Here is a 6000-nt window from a genome sequence, read left to right on the forward strand (position 1 = left end):
AGCGAGTGATTGGTAAACTGTCTCAGCTGAGCAATCAGCTTTCATCCGCAATCGTAGTATTCTAGACGGGCCTCTAATGCTAAACGAAATGTTTGCCTACTATAAGAAGTCAAGAAAACACGGTCTGATGTTTAAGGTGGATATTGAGAAGGCCTATGATACTTTAAACTGGAATTTTATCGATGACATGTTGAGGCAAATGAGGTTTCCCGATTAATGGAGAAAATGGGTGTCTGGAATTCTCCTAGGGGGGAAGGGCTTCGGTGCTAGTTAATGGATCTCCTACACCAGAATTCAATTGTTACCGAGGCCTTCGGCAGGGTGACCCGTTACCTCCATTCCTATTCGTTTTGGCAATGGAAAGCTTGACGGGGGTAATGAAGAAGGCTGGCCAGGTGGGGTTGTTTAAAGGTTTAACATGTTGTCATGGAGGGCCGATAGTGACGCACCTTTTATATGCCGATGATGTCATCTTTGTTGGCGAATGGGATCAAGTGAACGTGGTAAATCTTCGTCGGATCCTTCGATGTTTTTATTTGGTATCCGGTCTAAAAATTAATGTTAACAAAAGTTGGGTGTACGGTATTAGGGTGGAGGAACCAGAAAGGTTAGAGATGGCGAGTTTATTGAATAGCAAGGCGGGTTCATTTTCGTTTAAGTACCCCGGTTTGCTAGTCGGCGGGAATATGAATCTGGTGGCTTCGTGGGATCCGGTTGTGGAGACGTTTAGGAGAAGGCTTTCACTTTGGAAAGCTAAAAAGCTCTCCTTTGGAGGGCGAATTACGGCAATTAAATCAGTGTTGAACTCTTTACCGACATACTTCTTTTCGTTGTATAAAGCTCCGGAAGGGGTGCTGGAAAAATTGGAAAGGATTAGACGAGTTTTCTTGTGGGGAGGGTCGGAAGAGGTTGTAAAAATAAACTGGGTAGCGTGGGATAAGGTGATAGCTCCAAAGGGGAACGGGGGTCTTGGGTTGGGATCCCTACGAGACACTAATTTAGCAATGTTGGCAAAGTGGTGGTGGAGATTCAAGAGTGAGAAAAATGGGTTGTGGAGGAAAGTGATTTGGGCTATTCATCACTTGGAAAGGTCATGGTCTTTTATTCCTGTTAACGTTTCGGTTCCGGGACCTTGGAAACAAATAGTGATGATTTCAAAAGAACTTGAAGAAGTTGGTATAGTTTTGGAAGATGCCTTTACATGTGAAGTGAGGAATGGCGAGAACACTCTTTTTTGGATGGATAAGTGGTGTGGAGATCGAGCCTTTCAGACCAGATTCCCGCGATTGTACCAACTCGAGTCAAATAAGGAGTGCCATGTTTCTGATAGGCTTACAATGTATATGGATGAGATATGTGGAACTTGGGGTTGGATTAGAGAACCATTGGGCCTGCAAGAAATAGAGGAGCTCAGGGGGATTCTATCTGTGGTCCAACATGTTCGGTTACAGGTGGGGGCAGACCGGTTAACTTGGGGTTTGGATCAAGGTAATAATTTTTCGGTGAGAAGTCTTAAGCAAAGGATAGATTCGGTGCAGGGAGGAGACGTGGATTACACAATAGAATGGAATAATTATGTTCCTAAGAAAGTCGGGGTGCTAGCGTGGAGGGCAGAAATGGATCGAATCCCGGTTTTAGTTGAGTTAGCCCGTAGAGATGTACTGGTTGCATCTACATGGTGCCCGGTATGTGGTGAGGCGGAGGAGACGGCGGAACATATTTTGATTTCATGCAGATTTGCTCAAACGGTTTGGCATTGTATCGCTAATTGGTGTAAGGTCCCAACCTTCTTTGCTTTCTCAATTCGTGACATTCTGGAGCTTCATAAACATTACCGATTGCCCAAACGGAAAGCTAAGATGTTCCATGCGGTTTGTCTAACTTTGGTATGGTGCCTATGGAAAACGAGAAATATGGTGGTTTTCGAAAGGAAGGAGGCGAACGTCAATAACATACTGGGAGAAATTAAAGCGTTAAGTTTTTTGTGGGTTTCTAATAGGTCTAAGAATTTAGATATTACGTGGGAGAGGTGGAGAGTATTTAATTTTTGATGTATTTTGGTTGTTGACGTTGTAGTTGTGTTTCTCGGTGTAGCTTCTTGCTAGATCGAGAATTTTTACATTTATATATCCACTTGATTGGTCGTTCGAAAAAAAAGTATTTTATCCTATCCATTGAAAAAGTTAGGGGGCCCACATGGAGCGTGTAGGATAAACTAACCTACCCTCCGCTCCTCTCACTTGTTGCCGCTATTTTCCATTTTCAAACTCCTCTTAATCTTTCTTTTGAATAATATTTTTACACTTTCATTTCAAAACCATACGCACTCTTCATATCATATCTTGAATTTGAATTCATTTCAGACATTTCGGGTAACATGGATGCTCATCCTACACCTTTTCCTGGTACCATTTTCATTTTCTTCATACATTCATTCCAATCTTTTTATAGTTTTACAATTGTATAATTTCTAACTTAATTATCTTTGCATGCAATTCACACGTACAGGAAACAAATCACAACAGGTTAAATCCAAGTACAAAAAGATCTCCGATGCACCCAAACAGATGTAATACCAACAACTCTTGTATTTCATTTTCTCATATACCAACATTAATTCCAACCCATAATTTTTTAAAAGATTTGTGTTAATTTGCAATTCGAAAAAGGATAAAGGCGCACGCCGATGTAGCCATCAGTTTTTAAATAGATTTATTTCAATAGTATTATAAAAAAAATAACACTAATATTTTTTATTGAGTGCCATTGCTCTCCATTCTTTCAATGTAGGTCCGCCCTAGGGGCATAGGCAGCTTTAGAGGAACGGTTTCGGCGAAACCTATATAAAATTTTGTTTTAGTGTTATATATTAATGTAATTTGACATTGAACACGTAGAATACCCAAATTTAAGTGATAAACACTCAGTCATCTGTCTCTAGAAAATTTCCGGACCCGTAGGAAAAAATTTCTGGCTCCGCCACCGTTCCGGTGCTGACTAAATAATTATATTTTCGTAATTTCAGGCAACGGCGAACCTTCGGCGTTATTCGAGACCCCAACGTCCCCGAAAAAACCCTTCCCAGAAAGCCGAAAGCAAAACCGACTAACCCGATCCCTCCAAAACAACCAAAACCGGTCCCGGAGTCTGCCCCAGTACCAAAACCTGAGTCCACAAAGAAAACAGTAAGCAAGAAGAAGACGGTCTCTTTAGGGGAAAAGATCGAGGGATCAGGGGCGAAAAAGTCTCCTATTCGAGAAGGGGACGGTTTCAAAACTCCAGTGAAGCCACCGTTTTGAGTAAAGCCTGTTAAAGTACCCGGGACACCGTATCTTAGTGCTGAGAAGTGTAGCAGTTGCCGGTTTGATAGGCTGGAGACATCATCATATTGGCTTGGTCAGATCAAGTCTGCTGAGGCCGTCAGCAAACATTTCGTTTCAGCCGCTTTCTTCCGGCTTGCTCATGATTGCAAAGCGGAGGTTTTTCCATTTCGGTTCAGTTTTGTCGGTTTCAAACCCAATTATTAACTTTTTCTTTATAACTTTTTTTTCGTGTAATGTTTTGTAGCCGGTTCGAAATCTCCATGTCGAGTTGAAGAAATACCTCGCTCGTCATGACTACTTATCTACCAATGCCGAATGGGAGCGTGTGTCCGGCATGTATGGATTAGTAAAGAATGAGCAAGAAACTAAAAGCAATGGTGATGTTCAAGAACAACAAGAATGAATAGGTGTGACATGAATAAGAAACATGATTTTAGTGTTTAATTGGGTGCTTGCATGTTTGAGAGTTATGAAATTGTGTGTAATTAGATTTCTTGTATGGTTGTTTGGATTTTTATTGCAAAATTTATAGTTTTTGTGATGCTTTATATACTTTTGGTTAGATATTGGTTGATATGTTGTATGCTAGGATGTGACACACACACAAACATGAACAATACTGCAAGAGAAAAAATAAATAAAGATGTACATGTGAGATTTACATGGTTCGGTCTAAAATGACCTACATCCACGATTACATGGGTTGCAACTAGAGTAGGGTATTTTATTATTGTTGTGCCTCATTTGCAAAATACAAGATTTGTTTAGATAGAGATCATATATAGGGTTAACATTGTGATTTCCATTAAGGCCCAAAACTGATCTTCACTTAAACTAGCCCAATCGAGTTTCCATAAACCCAACATTGTATATGGTTTGATGTATCAAGATCAGGGCCGGCCTAGGGGTGTGGCCGGGTAGTCGACGGCCACAGGCCCGACACCCCGCTAGGCCCGAATTTTTTTTTTTAAATTATATGTATTTTTATGAAAAAAAATTATGTATAATCAATGTCTCAACATAATTTCAGAATTACTAGCTTGGTCTAGTGGCAAAGAGGCGTGACATCTAACCAAGAGGTTGTGGGTTCAAGTCTTAGTTGATACATTTTTATGTTTATTTTTATACACAAGTTTTTTATACAACTCAAATTATAACTAAGTAAGCCCACTTAAAATTAAATTGTTTAAATCCAAAAAATGTTCCTTCCACTTAAGGCAAAAAAAAAATCGCCTTTGGCCCAAAAAAATTTTTGTCTTTTCTGAGCCGGCACTAATCAAGATTGTTCTACAAAATCAATAAGCCGATCTAGAGGTGCATAAATCGGGTTTTTTCTAATACCCGGGTTCGGGGTATGAACCGGTTTCGGGCATGATCGGGTATTGGAAAATTGGGTATTGAGATAAATCGGGTAGGGTTCGGGTAGGGTATTGAGGAGAAAAACTCAACCCTATGTACCCGAGAAGGTATGATCGGGTTCGGGTATTGGAACCGGGTACGACCAGGTATTAATACCCGGTTTTGAATTTGTAAATTTTTTATACATTTTTTAATTTGTTTAAAATTTAAATTTGCTTTGTAATGTATGAAAATAATTAAACTAATTTATTAAAACCATAAATCCACTTAATTACAAATTATTTACTTAGTAATATGCATTTTACAAAAACTAAAACATAAAAGTTGTGAAGCAAACATAAAAATATACTATAAAAACTCATGTATTATTTCGGGTATTAGAAAATTGGTATCGGGTATGACCGGGTCCGGGTATAAATCGGGTACGGTTCCGGGTACGGGTATTGACCTCAAAATGCATACCCTATCCATACCTTACGGGTAGGGTCGGTTCCGGTTTCGGGTATAGAATACCCGTGTATAAAAAAACTGGTTCCGGGTATTTTTTCGGGTCCGGTTCCGGGTACGGGTTTTTTATGTTCAAGATGAAAACACTCCAATCCGTCATACATATGAAGGTTTTTAACTTTTCATTTTCAATATTACATCGAGCATGTTGTTGCCGTAACACCGTTCACATGTTTTTTTCCTTTTACAAAGTTTGAGAATGTCTTGAAGTTGTCATCAACTTAATAATTTTGAGCAATGCTATTGTTATCTCCATTTAGCTTAAGTTGTAATCAATATATTGAATAAATATATGACTTTTTATAGATTATCTAAGAACCATAAAACATACGTAAAAGGGTATTTTTTTTTATTATTTTTAGCATTAACATCTTAGGCCCAAGATAAATGTGTGTTTGAAAATTAACGTGCTCACGTTCAATGTAGTTCAAATCATGGCGGCCCAATATACTGGCGTTATGCCGTTATATTTTATTCTCTTTTACATTATTTCTTCAAAAGTTTTGATATCAAAGGTTTATAACTTGGTGAAATTCTGTCAAATATATTTCTTAAAATACTCTCTTACTAGTGGGTATATACTATAAATATTATGTAAGGGTTGAAGTTCCAGCGTTATAAAAGGTGTAATTTAGTAGTAAATGTAAAGGTAGTGTTTTAAAAACCGGTTCATACCGGTCGGTTGAACCGGTTATATCGGATTTTAGTAAAGCAACCGGTATTTTTGAACGGTTTGTCAGAACATCGTACCGCCGGTTTTTTTAAATAATAACGGTTATTTAAATAAATAAGGCAAAACTATATTAGAGAT

The 6000-nt window shown here is 38.6% G+C and overlaps 1 long non-coding RNA gene across 1 annotated transcript; it reads left to right on the forward strand.

Annotated features, from left to right (window-relative positions):
• The first annotated feature begins 2253 nt into the window (after positions 1–2253).
• LOC143604322 (uncharacterized) lies at positions 2254–3199 on the forward strand. The gene is made up of 3 exons (XR_013148268.1): positions 2254–2405; positions 2509–2569; positions 3026–3199. It is a non-coding gene; the product is annotated as an uncharacterized LOC143604322 (long non-coding RNA).
• The last annotated feature ends 2801 nt before the right edge of the window (positions 3200–6000 follow it).

The sequence above is a fragment of the Bidens hawaiensis genome, unplaced genomic scaffold, assembly GCF_021521415.1.
Source record: "Bidens hawaiensis isolate Kalapana, Puna unplaced genomic scaffold, B.hawaiensis_p1.1 tig00064748_1, whole genome shotgun sequence".
Taxonomy (NCBI): domain Eukaryota; kingdom Viridiplantae; phylum Streptophyta; class Magnoliopsida; order Asterales; family Asteraceae; genus Bidens; species Bidens hawaiensis.